This window comes from Bubalus bubalis, chromosome 9 (genome assembly GCF_019923935.1).
Source record: "Bubalus bubalis isolate 160015118507 breed Murrah chromosome 9, NDDB_SH_1, whole genome shotgun sequence".
Taxonomy (NCBI): domain Eukaryota; kingdom Metazoa; phylum Chordata; class Mammalia; order Artiodactyla; family Bovidae; genus Bubalus; species Bubalus bubalis.
This window is the reverse complement of record NC_059165.1, coordinates 84712467-84725185: the sequence shown is the minus strand read 5'-3', so window position 1 is coordinate 84725185 and position 12719 is coordinate 84712467. Positions and strand designations below refer to the sequence as shown.

General features: G+C 43.8%; 1 protein-coding gene across 5 annotated transcripts in view; it reads right to left on the bottom strand.

The window, feature by feature from the left end:
- Positions 1–12719, bottom strand: part of PRRC1 (proline rich coiled-coil 1) — a 119959-nt gene that overhangs the window by 45528 nt on the left and 61712 nt on the right. For 4 of the 5 annotated variants that reach the window (XM_045166612.1, XM_045166615.1, XM_045166614.1 and 1 more), the window contains exon 1: positions 1208–1357. The exons of the other annotated variant lie outside the window; for it this stretch is intronic. The gene's annotated coding sequence lies outside the window, so the exon portion shown is untranslated. Of the gene's footprint in view, positions 1–1207; positions 1358–12719 lie in introns of those variants that run through there. 5 annotated transcript variants of the gene reach the window in all.

The window sequence follows — 12719 nt, the reverse complement described above, 5'->3', positions numbered from 1 at the left end:
GGATCAAACCCAAGTCTTCTGCACTGTATGAGGAGTCTTAACCATGGAGCCACTAGGGAATATAATACCATCTACAAAAGAAAAGTTACTGGGATAAAAGTAACAGGGAAATGTCAGAGTTGGGAGAGGTTCTAATGCTCAGTCTCAACACAAAAAGTATATTAATGTATCAGCATTAAAGAAAAAGCGATGGAAATGGGTTGGAAAACTGGGTCTGTTCCTGGATGCACTCTGCTCTTCCAATTTTCTTGTGCCCTGGATTTTCTCTTAAAGGTGGCTACTTATAAAGATGCAACAGATGGACTAATGAACCTCTGATAAACATAAAATCTTATTAAAAACGATTACTACTGTTGATGTGCTACCGGTTCAATAGATGCTCTCTACTACCCTTTAGTGAGCACTTCTGCAGGAAGGTCTGAATTTTGTCTCTGCATTCCCAGTTCTGATCCCCAAAATAAATCTTCTATAAATGTTCACTGACCAAATAGCGGCTGTAAAGGAAAAAGACTGGAATGTCAAAACGTGTCATGTTCGAAGAAAGACACATGCTGTCTCTCAAGAACTACTTCCAACGACACTCTCTTAAACTGGACAAATTCTGCACATCTAGGACACAGGCTATCCCTCAAATTTGCTCGAAGAAGGCCCCAGAAATGAACAAAGAGACAGCAGAGTGCAAAAGCCCTCCAGAGCGGCGCTAGGCATCTATGGGGGAACCCACTGTTAAAGAAGCTACTTTTTAGTGCCCACCCCGATTTGTTGACCCGGGAGTCTCCTAGGCGGGAGCGGCCTCCTCCCAGGCTCTGCCACGTCTCCAGGCGGGCTGGGCCGGGCCAAGGTCGCCTGCCTCCGGTCTCTCCCCTCTGGCCAGCGCGGTGGAAGGTGGAGCCAAATAGCCCGGGGGCGCCGGTGTGGGTACGGGGAGTGGACCCTAGAACCGGCCAAGACCCCCGGGCCGCACTCGCCGCAAAATCCACAGCAGGAATGCTTGCTTCATGAAGCCTACCGGTGCCTGGGCTGAACCCTGGACGCGCCAATAGCGGAAGCCTGGACTGTACCAGTGAGGAGCTCTGAGCGACCCTCGCCTCCCGGCCCCGCCGGCCCGCCCATCTCGCAGGCAAGACGCCCCTGGGCGCTGGTTTGGGCGCCTGAGCCCCATCCCGCCGCCCACATGCACCCGCATTGCTGCCGGACTAACGCTTACCTGCAGGCTCGAGATAGTGTCTGCGTGGCAATGAAAAGTGGAGGCTAGACAGGCTGGGTGTAAGACTACTGCTGTGGGAAGACGAGCAAGACGCAGGTAAGACCCTGCAGCGCGTGCGCCCGCCTCCAAGATGGCCACCGGAGGCGCCAGTCCCTGAGGCTGCCACGTCCCCGGCGCGCCGCCCCGCCCCGCGCTGAGTCCCGCCCCACGCCCCGCCCCCCCAGGGCCTCGCCCCGCAGAGTCCCGCCCAGAGACCGCTGCCAGTTGAACCTGCTGGAGCACCTGGGTCGAAAGATCTTCGTGCCACCAGGGCGGGCGCTCCCTGCTCCAGAAACACGACTGCCCTCCTTTCCACCACTCAACCTCAGCATGCGAGAATGGAACCCTTGTTATTGGGTGTAGCTCACTTACTCTTCCTTACTCACTTACTCCATGGTCGCCCCCAGGGAAGGCGATTACCTCCCCCCAACCCAAGGGCATGCCGCCTCCAGGCAACTTCGCTCCCAAAACAGACTTATCCTATGTATTTTCAAAGATTTCCAGATAAGAGCGGTTGCCTCCCGAAAGAGAGAGAGCAGGGTGGCAGATACTATACTGATTTTCCCCAAGTTCATATATTACACATATTTTTAATGGAAAATCGAAAATTATCCACTTTCTTAACCTTATGTGCTGCACTTAAAACAAGTCCTGAAGGTCGGTGCTCAATAATGTACCCTAAATCAATCAATCAATACAGTACAATGGAGGAATATAAAGAATTTGCGATCAGAAGTCCTGGTTTGAGTCCCGACTGCCCTAATGTTGCTTGTGCAGTCATGTTACCTTATACAGATCGCTTATTCTCCTTGAGTCTCCATACTTCTATCTGTAAGATAAGAATACTTGCCATCTCTAATCAAGCAGGTAAGAGAATCAAAATAAGACACACAAAAGCACTTTTTAAACTGCTGTTAAATACATAAACAACTGTTGTTTACCTTATTTTCAAATTATTTCAGGAACTCATCTGTAGAATTAGCATTAATATATTTCTCAGACTTGACAGCTAAAAGCATTTTAAAATACCTCACTAAAGAGTTAATACTGTTTAACTGTGCCCTAACTTCAGACAAAATGATTTTCAGCTTCAATGGATTGGTCCCTGAGGTGGTGACTCTTTATCTTGTCCCCTGAGAATGTGTGTAGGTGGCTGTCTGGGTTATTCTCTATAGAGTGCTGTTTGGGGTGGTGCTGAAAAGAGTTACCATCTCCCATCCTTTTTGGTCAACACCCTTAATAACTGTAAGAACTGTTGATTTCTCCATTCAATCAACAAATATTCATTAGTGTCTGCAATGTCCTGAGCATCAGTACTAGAAATGTAGCAATGAACAACACAGACAAGATCCTTACACTGAGGGAGAGGCAGATCTTCTCAAGGGAGAGTCAGGCTATGAGCAGAAAAATAAAGTGAGTACTGTTTGTGACGGGTACTTTGAGGAAAGTCAATGGGGTGATGTGATCTTCATAATAACTGGGGGAGGCCACCTTGGATGGGCCAGAAGTGTAAGGTGTCTCTGAGTAGGTAGGATTTTAGTTGAGATCACGGGGAAGCAGCCCTGTGATTCTTTGAACAGAGGGAAGAACACCCAAAGGCTTTGAGGGAGGGTGCCTGGCATGTCTGTAGAACAAGAAGGAAATTGGGACTAAGATGGTGGTTAGAAATGAGGTCAGAGAGATAGCAGGGCCAGATGGTAGGCAGCCATGGAGGCCATCTTAAGGCCTTTGGGTTATATCTGGAGAGAAATGAGAAGCAAGTGGAAGGTTTTGAGCAGAGGACAGATAAGATTTGACTTCCATTTTAAGTCATATTCTGTTTGCTGTTTGAGAACTGTGAAGGGGGTGGTGGTGCAAAGACAAAAGCAGAATGATCACAATGAAGTGATGCTGCCTTAGAGTACTGAGTAACCTGGCAGCCTACAGTCTGTGGGGTCTCAAAGCATCAGACATGACTGAGCACACACACATGCCTTAGTATAGCTAATGGGGCAGGCAGGGGAGGGAGTACATGGTGTGGACATCTTTTGAAGGTTAAGCTGTCATGATTTCCTGATGGATTGGATGTGACTGTATTAGTTTTCTAAGAACTCCAAAACAAATTACCATGACTGGTTGGCTAAAAGCAACAGAAATTTATTCTCTCTCATTTCTAGAGAACTGGAAGAGAGGCAGGGCCTCTCTGAGAGCTCTTCCCTGTCTCATCCAGCTTGATGGGTGCCAGCTGTTCTTTGGATCATGCCAGCCTGACTCCAGTCTCTGGCTTTGTGTCCACATGGCCTTCTCTCCTATCTGCCTTTCTCTTATAAACATGCCCGTCATTGCATGTAGTGAAAGTCACTCACTCATGTCAGACTCTTTATGACCCCGTGGACTATACAGTCCATGGAATTCTCCAAGCCAGAATACTGGAGTGGGTACCTGTTCCCTTCTCAAGGGGATCTTCCCAACCAAGGGATCAAACCCAGGTCTCCTGCATTGCAGGCGGATTCTTTACCAGCTGAGCATGTAGTTCAGGTCAGTTCAGTTCACTCACTCAGTCGTGTCTGACTCTCTTCGACCCCATGAATCACAGCACGCCAGGCCTCCCTGTCCATCACCAACTCCCAGAGTTCACTCAGACTCACATCCATCGAGTCGGTGATGCCATCCAGCCATCTCATCCTCTGTCGTCCCCTTCTCCTCCTGCCCCCAATCCCTCCCAGCATCAGAGTCTTTTCCAATGAGTCAACTCTTCGCATGAGGTGGCCAAAGTACTGGAGTTTCAGCTTTAGCATCATTCCTTCCAAAGAACACCCAGGGCTGATCTCCTTCAGAATGGACTGGTTGGATGTCCTTGCAGTCCAAGGGACTCTCAAGAGTCTTCTCCAACACCACAGTTCAAAAGCGTCAATTCTTCGGTGCTCAGCCTTCTTCACAGTCCAACTCTCACATCCATACATGACCACTGGAAAAACCATAGCCTTGACTAGATGAACCTTTGTTGGCAAAGTAATGTCTCTGCTTTTGAATATGCTATCTAGGTTGGTCATAACTTTCCTTCCAAGGAGTAAGCGTCTTTTAATTTCATGGCTAAAGTCACCATCTGTAGTGATTTTGGAGCTCAGAAAAATAAAGTCTGACACTGTTTCCACTGTTTCCCCATCTATTTCCCATGAAGTGGTGGGACCAGATGCCATGATCTTCGTTTTCTGAATGTTGAGCTTTAAGCCAACTTTTTCACTCTCCACTTTCACTTTCATCAAGAGGCTTTTGAGTTCCTCTTCACTTTCTGCCATAAGGGTGGTGTCATCTGCATATCTGAGGTTATTGAGATTACTCCCGCAATCTTGATTCCAGCTTGTTCTTCTTCCAGCCTAGCGTTTCTCTGCATATAAATTAAATAAGCAGGGTGACAATATACAGCCTTGACATACTCCTTTTTCTATTTGGAACCAGTCTATTGTTCCATGTCCAGTTCTAACTGTTGCTTCCTGACCTGCATATAGGTTTCTCAAGAGACAGGTCAGGTGGTCTGGTATTCCTATCTCTTTCAGCATTTTCCACAGTTTATTGTGATCCACACAGTCAAAGGCTTTGGCATAGTCAATAAAGCAGAAATAGGTGCTTTTCTGGAACTCTCTTGCTTTTTCCATGATCCAGCAGATGTTGGCAATTTGATCTCTGGTTCCTCTGCCTTTTCTAAAACCAGCTTGAACATCAGGAAGTTCACAGTTCACATATTTCTGAAGCCCGGCTTGGAGAATTTTGAGCATTACTTTACTAGCATGTGAGATGAGTGCAATTGTGCAGTAGTTTGAGCACTCTTTGGCATTGCCTTTCTTTGGGATCGGAATGAAAACTGACCTTTTCCAGTCCTGTGGCCACTGCTGAGTTTTCCAAATTTGCTGGCATATTAAGTGCAGCACTTTCACAGCATTATCTTTCAGGATTTGAAAGAGCTCAACTGGAATTCCATCACCTCCACTAGCTTTGTTTGTAGTGATGCTTTCTAAGGTCCACTTGGCACGTAGAACCCACCCTAAATCCACAATGATCTCATCTAAAGGTCCTTGAGGGTCTAGACCATATTTCTAAATAAGCTCCTATTCACAAGTTCCCAGTGGACATATCTTTTTTGTGAAGGGCACTGTTCTACCCACTATATGGGTCATGAGAGATGGGAGTTAACCAAATAAACAGGATTATAAAATGAGTTTTGACATTAACCTTGAATTGCATTTGTAATATGTTTTACTCAACACTTTTCACTTGAATTTCAAAAGAACTTATATGTCAGGTATTATTACTATTATTCCAATATTAGAAATAAGAAAACTAAGGCTCTGAGAATTGTGTGTAGACCTGGAATTAGAACCCAGAATTCTTTATCTCTACCCCCAAATCCTTGCCTAATTTTGAGGTGATGGGTTAGAAGGTATGTTCTTAGACAAAGGGCAGTGAGGGGAGTCAAGGGAAAAATATAGCTTAATGACAACAAACAAACTACTTAGGTCTTTTGGCTTTAGCTAGTAGTCTTGTCTTGTGCTCAGTCATGTCCGACTCATTGCGGTCCCATGGACTGTAGTCTGCCAGGCTCTTCTTTTCCTGGAATTTTCCAGGCAAGAATACTGGATTGGGCTGCCATTTCCTCCTCCAGGGGATCCAACGCATGTCTCTTGCGTCTTCTGCACTGGCAGGTGGATTCTTTACCAAAAGCGCCACCTGGGTTACTAGCAAAACTCATCAAATTTCTTCTTAGAGGAAGTCTCTAATACATAATAGAGTTCATTTCTGAGCTACTATGAGATATACAGTGCTATAGTAGAATTTTGTTTTTCTGGCTCAAAAACAAAAGCAAACCAAACTATTTCCCATTTGAGTTGAGGCTTTTTCCTAGCTCAGTTCAGAGCTAACAGATCTATGCTGCTGCTAAGCTGCTGCTAAGTCGCTTCAGTCGTGTCTGACTCTGTGTGACCCCATAGACAGCAGCCAACCAGGCTCCCCCGTCCCTGGGATTCTCCAGGCAAGAACATAGGAGTGAGCTGCCATTTCCTTCTCCAATGCATGAAAGTGAAAAGTGAAAGTCAAGTCGTTCAGTCGTGTCTGACTCTTGGCGACCCCATGGACTGCAGCCTACCAGACTCCTCCGCCTGTGGGATTTTCCAGGCAAGAGTACTGGAGTGGGGTGCCATTGCCTTCTCCGAACAGATCTATATATAGTCTTAAAACAGTCCATAAAGTTTGTACTGTTCATGTGAATATTGATGTGTGTTTCTCCAGGTGGAGAGGAGACCAGGCTGAGGTTCTGAGCATCTACAGCACAATCAGGACTAGAGACAGAGTTGAACCTGTTTGAGAGACCATGGGCTCTACTGAGAGAGCAGTCTGTGAGTTGTATAGCCATGAAGGACATGTCAGTGGATGTGTCGAGGGTACTGGCCCAGGCATAGAGCTCAAGGTCTCATGCCCACACCCAACTCCTACAAAAGAGGATATGAAGTGCCGTTGGCAACTAGGAATGAGGAGGGTTATCCCAAACACTGCATGGAACATATGTGTTAGTCACTCAGTCATGTCCAGCTCTTTGTGACCGCATGGACTGTAACTCACCAGGGTCCTCTGTCCGTGGAACTCTCCAGGCAAGAATACTGGAGTGCGTTGCCATTCTGTTCTCCAGGGGAATTTCCCAACCCAGGGATCGAACTTGGGTCTCCTGCATTGCAGGCAGAAATCTTTACCATCTCAGTCACCAGGGGCGCCATTTTGTTTATCCAGAATTCAAATTTTGGAGGCAAGCAAGCCGTGACCAAGAGTCTGAGAGGCAGTGTGAGGAACACTGGGACACAGATGTTGGTACCAGATGCCCTGGGCTTCAATCCTGCCACCAATACCTGCTAAGTCAACAGCTGGCCTTGGGCATATTCACTTAAAATCACTGTATCTGGATTTTTTTTCACCTATAAACTGAGAACTTAATACTTTCCTCAGTCCTTTACTTGTGGATTGAATAACTAAATATGTGGCAAGTGCTTAGAACAGTGCCAGACTCACAGTAATCTCTGTGTAAGTGTTACTGTTTGACTTTTAAATTGTCTAAATATTCACCCAACAATGACTATTTTAAACTGAAAAGATTTTTATTTAGGTGAGTCTGAGTTGTAATTTCCAAATAAAAGTTTTATGTGCTTGTTTGTTTTCAGGAAAGAAAACTTCATCTAGTTACAAAGTAACTCAACCTCTCAATTTGCCAAGGACACTCCCAATTTACGACTATATTCCCAGCGTAACTAGTAAAAGCAACCACTTTTTATTCTCAAAAGTGTTCCACTTTACACAATAAATTTTGTGTTTATGCTAGTTACAGAGCTATTAAAGAGTTACTCTCTGCACATGTGAGTTACAGTGTGGACATGTCAGTAACTGCCCCTTGCCTGCGCAAACACAATCATCACCAGAGTCCACTGCAGTTTGCTTCAACGAACTAACTTACCTTCCTAAAATAAGCATTTATAGGAACTTCCCTGGTGGTCCAGTGGTTAAGAATCCACCTTGCAATGCAGGGGACACCAGTTCAATCCCTGGTCTGGGAAGATCCCACATGCCGCAGAGCAACTAAGGCCGTGAGCCACAAGTACTGAATCAGTGATCTAGAGTGTGCAAGTTGCAACTACTGAGCCTGTGATCCGTAACAAGAGAATCCACTGCAATTATAAACCTGCATGCCGCCTCAAAAAGTAATCCCTACTCGCCACTAGAGAAGGCTTGCGTGTGGCTATGAAGATCTACCACGGCCAAAAGAGAAAATAAACTAATCTTTAAAAAAATATGCATTTATAAAAACACTCTGTCTCCTTATTGCTTGCATGGTAAAATATTAAAAACTCAACTTATCAGGCCTTTCCTGATGGTCCAGTGGTTAAGAATCCACCTGCTAAAAGACCTAAACAGATACTTCTCCAAAGAAGACATACAATGGCTAATAAACACATGAAAAGATGCTCAACATCACTCATTATTAGAGAAAAGCAAATCAAAACCACAATGAGGTAGCACCTCACACTAGTCAGGATGGCCATCAATAAAAAATCCACAAACAGTACACACTGGAGAGGGTGTGGAAAAAAGGGAACCTTCTTGCACTGTTGGTGGAAATGTAAATTGATACTGCCATTACTAAAGACAGTATGGAGATTCCTTAAAAAACAAACAAACAAAAAAAAACTAGGACTAAAACTACCATATGACTCAGCCATCCCATTACTAGGCAAATACCCTGAGAAAACCGAAATTGAAAGAGACACATGTACCCAAATGTTCATTGCAGCACTATTTACAATCGCTAGGATGGAAGTAACCTAGATGTCCATCAACATATGAATGTGAGAGGCTAACAGGTAAGAAGGCCAGAGGTCCCAAAGCAGCAGGAGGAAATAAACTGCAAGTGGCATGCATATTTTTTTCCCTTCTCTGTTGATGAAAGTGTTTCTGCCTAAGACTAACCTCTTTTTTTCTTTTCTCAAACCTTGGACTGATAATGGCTCAACACACCAGTTTTCATGTCAATTGCTTTATGGCTGGGGATGACACACATCATGCCATCCTATCTCAAAAATGCACGTTGTGGGAGACGGGCCTGGTGAAACTCCCTCAACCCTGAGGTGTTTCTTTTATTTGATTAGAAGCTCTCCAACAGACATAAAATGCCTTGCTAAAAACTAGCAAGGGGGCACTCTTTCTTTCCCCTTCTGATGTCTATGTCAGAAGTTTTCCCTATCTCTATTACACTTTAATAAAACTTTGCTACACAAAAAGCTGCAAGCAGTCAAGCCTCATCTCTGACCCTGGATCGAAATCCTCTCCTCCGGAGGTCACGAATCCCAATGTAACACATGGCTTGCAGCAGCAACCTTTCAAATGGATAAAGAAGCTGTGGTACATATATATACAATGGAATATTACTCAGCCATAATATTTGAGTCAGTTCTAATGAGGAGGATGAACCTAGAACCTGTTATACAGAGTGAAGTCTGAAAGAGAAAAACAAATATCATATATTAATGTATAAATGGAATCTAGAAAGATGGTACTGATGAACCTTTTTGGAGGGCAGCAAGGGGGACGCAGACATAGAGAACAGACTTGTGGGCACAGTGGGGGAAGGAGATGGTGGGATGAATTGAGAGAGTAGTGAAACATCAACAGTGAAACTCATGTTTATTTTCTAGACTCTTCTCTTCCTGCATCTTCCTCCATCCCCAGGCACCAGCCTCAAGGATCCGCCACCTCACAACCCTTTGCTCTGTTCACTCCCTCTTCCTGACATGCCTTTTTCCTTTTTTGTGTTGTGATATGCTTAGTCACTCAGTTGTGTCCAACTCTTTGCCATCCCAGAGGACTGCCAAGCTCCTCTGTCCATGGGATGCTGCAGGCAAGAATACTGGAGTGGGCTGCCATGCCCTTCTCCAGGGGATCCTCCTGACCCAGGGATTGAAACTAGGTCTCCCACATTGCAAGTAGACTCTTTTTCCTGTCTGAGCCACTCCTCATTTTTCAAGAACCAGCTCAAAATTTTCTTCCATTCTAAATCTTTGTGCATTGCATTTTTGTTGGTTGTGTCTATATTCACTGTTCATTTATAAGTTCCTTGATGGCAATAACTTTGTCTTTAGAATCCCAGTATATTCAAATGCTTACACAGAGTGAGTACTCTATAAACTTTTTTTTGAATGGATTTGAATTTTCTATAAAGATCTATGCATAGAACATACACTGCATAAAACACTTACAATCATCTCCTTTTCTCCCGTAAATGAGATTTTGCTAAAAATAATCATGTAGGAGGCAGAACAAATATGCTTCCTTTGGAAAATCTGAAATTTTACTTTAAACAAGAAACCAAGCAAGTAAAATGAGTTTTCTGGTAAGAAAAAAAAAAGAATACAAAAACCACAATGATAATATGTGATAATACTACAAAATATTCTAGATTTTTTTTAGACTTTTGTATTTTTACAAAGTTAAGTTTGCATAATTTTAACTAGTTGTTTCCAGTGCCTAACAACTCCTAAATATTTATACCTGTAGTAGTGCTTCTCAAACCTTTGAATTTAAGAACACTCCACTTCTCCCCTCTAGGTTTTACATCATAGTTTAGAAAAAAGAAAAAGGAAAAACACAGTTGTTTTTAATAAGCACATTCATTTTCAAGCAATAATTACAGCTCAAAACTTGTATTTATTCTTTTGGCAATTCAGCATTTTCTTAAAGGCTTAGAAATGAAATTTTGGAAAGACAGCCTAGCAGATAAATGACTCTAGGTCACATGTGTGCGTGCTCAGTTGTTCCAGTTGTGTCTGACTCTTTTCGACCCAGTGGATCATAGCCTGCCAGGCTCCTCTGTCTGTAGGATTTGCCAGGCAAGAAATCTGGAGCAGGTTGCTAAGCCCTCCTCCAGGGGATCTTCCTAACCCAGGGATTGAACCCATGTCTCCTGCATTGCGGGCAGATTCTTTACTGATGAGCCACCGGGAAAGTCCCCTAGTTCACATATCACATACCAACCCAAAAGCATGTACATAGCCATTTGGTGTCTTCCCACTGGCATTCTTTTAGAACCGTCGCTGAGCAGGTCATCAGAGTAAGGTGGAAAGCACATCTGACTAGAAATCTAATACTGCCACTAATTAACAATGCAACTCTGGAGTTACCTTCTCTGAGCTTCAATTTCCTTCCCTGACAAGTGAAGGATTGTTAAGTGATTTCTGAGACAGATGTTAATTATGACTTCCGAACAACATTAGTCACACAGTCGTGTCAGACTCTTTGCAACCCCATGAACTGTAGCCCGCCAGGCTCTTCTTTCCACAGGATTCTCCAGGCAAGAATACTGCTGCTGCTGCTAAGTCGCTTCAGTCGTGTCCGACTCTGTGCGACCCCATAGACGGCAGCCCACCAGGCTCCCCCATCCCTGGGATTCTCCAGGCAAGAACACTGGAGTGGGTTGCCATTTCCTTCTCCAATGCATGGAAGTGAAAAGTGAAAGTGAAGTCGCTCAGTCGTGTCCGACTCTAGCGACCCCATGGACTGCAGCCTAGCAGGCTCCTCCGTCCATGGGATTTTCTAGGCAAAAGTACTGGAGTGGGGTGCCACTGCCTTCTCCAAAGAATACTGCAGTTGGTAGCTATTCCCTTTCCTAGGGGATCTTCTGAACCCAGGTATTGAACGTGGGTCTCCCGCATCATAGGCAGATTCTTTATCATCAGAGACACCTGGAGAAAGAAATGGCTACTCACTCCAGTACTCACCCCAGTATTCCTGCCTGGAGAATTCCATGGACAGAGGAGCATGGAAGGCTATAGTCTATGCAGTCACAAAGAGTCAGACACAACTGAGTGACTAACACTTTTACTTTCCTAACAACATAAGATGAGAAAATAAGGCATTGTATTCATGAATATAGATGAAAAGTACTAGATAAAATGTTACAAAATGGAATTGCAGAGGATACAAGAATGATGATGGCAAGGATGATGATATACATGGTGATTAACTAGGTTCTCTTGAAATGGAATGAATGGATCCATTTCAGAAGAATGTACTGATGATTTAATAAATTTTAAATGTGAGAAAGTCAATCTAATAATACTAACGTGCCATGTGCTTAGTCGTGTCCGACTCTTTGTTACGCCATGGACTATAAGCCCTACTGTCCATGGGGATTCTCCAGATAGGAATACTGGAGTGGGTTGCCATTCCCTCCTCTAGGGGATCTTTCCAACCCAGGGGTCAAACCCAGGTCTCCCACATTGCAGGCAGATTCTTTACCATCTGAGCCACCAGGAAGTCTATAATACCAACAGATACAGAAAAAAGCATTTGAGAAAGTTCAACTCTTATTCACAATAGTTCTTAGTTAACTAGAATTAGAAGGCATCTTTCACCTGATAAAGAGCATATGCAAAATAGCATAGAAAATATCATACTTAATGTGGAGCTATTAGAAGATTTCACTTAAAGTCAGAAATAATGGAAAAAGATTAAAAGTTTTAACAGGAAAAGTAAAAACCAAAACTGTTCTCATTTGCAGTAAAACTTCCTGATGAAATCTTAAAAGAAAAAAAAAAAAAACCCTGCACCCCTTTTTTCAAGTTCTTAGTGATCTAGTCCATGGCTTTAAATAGCATCTATATTCCAGAGATTCCACCATTTATATGTTCAACCATTAACTTCTCTCCTACATTCTAACCTATTCAGTAGCTTTAGTTTTGGGTATTTAATCAGAAGGCTAATTAAAACTCTTAATGTTTCCAAAATCACTCCACTTATACTCTTCCTGGTCAATGAATGGCAATTCTGCTTTTCCATTTGCTCTCGTAAAAAAACACCTTGGCTCAAACTCAGCATCAACGGTGGTAAGCCATGTTGATAGAGTCTACCCTCTATACGATGTGATGAAATGGCACTTTCTTCTGTAGTCTTCCTCCCAAAGACC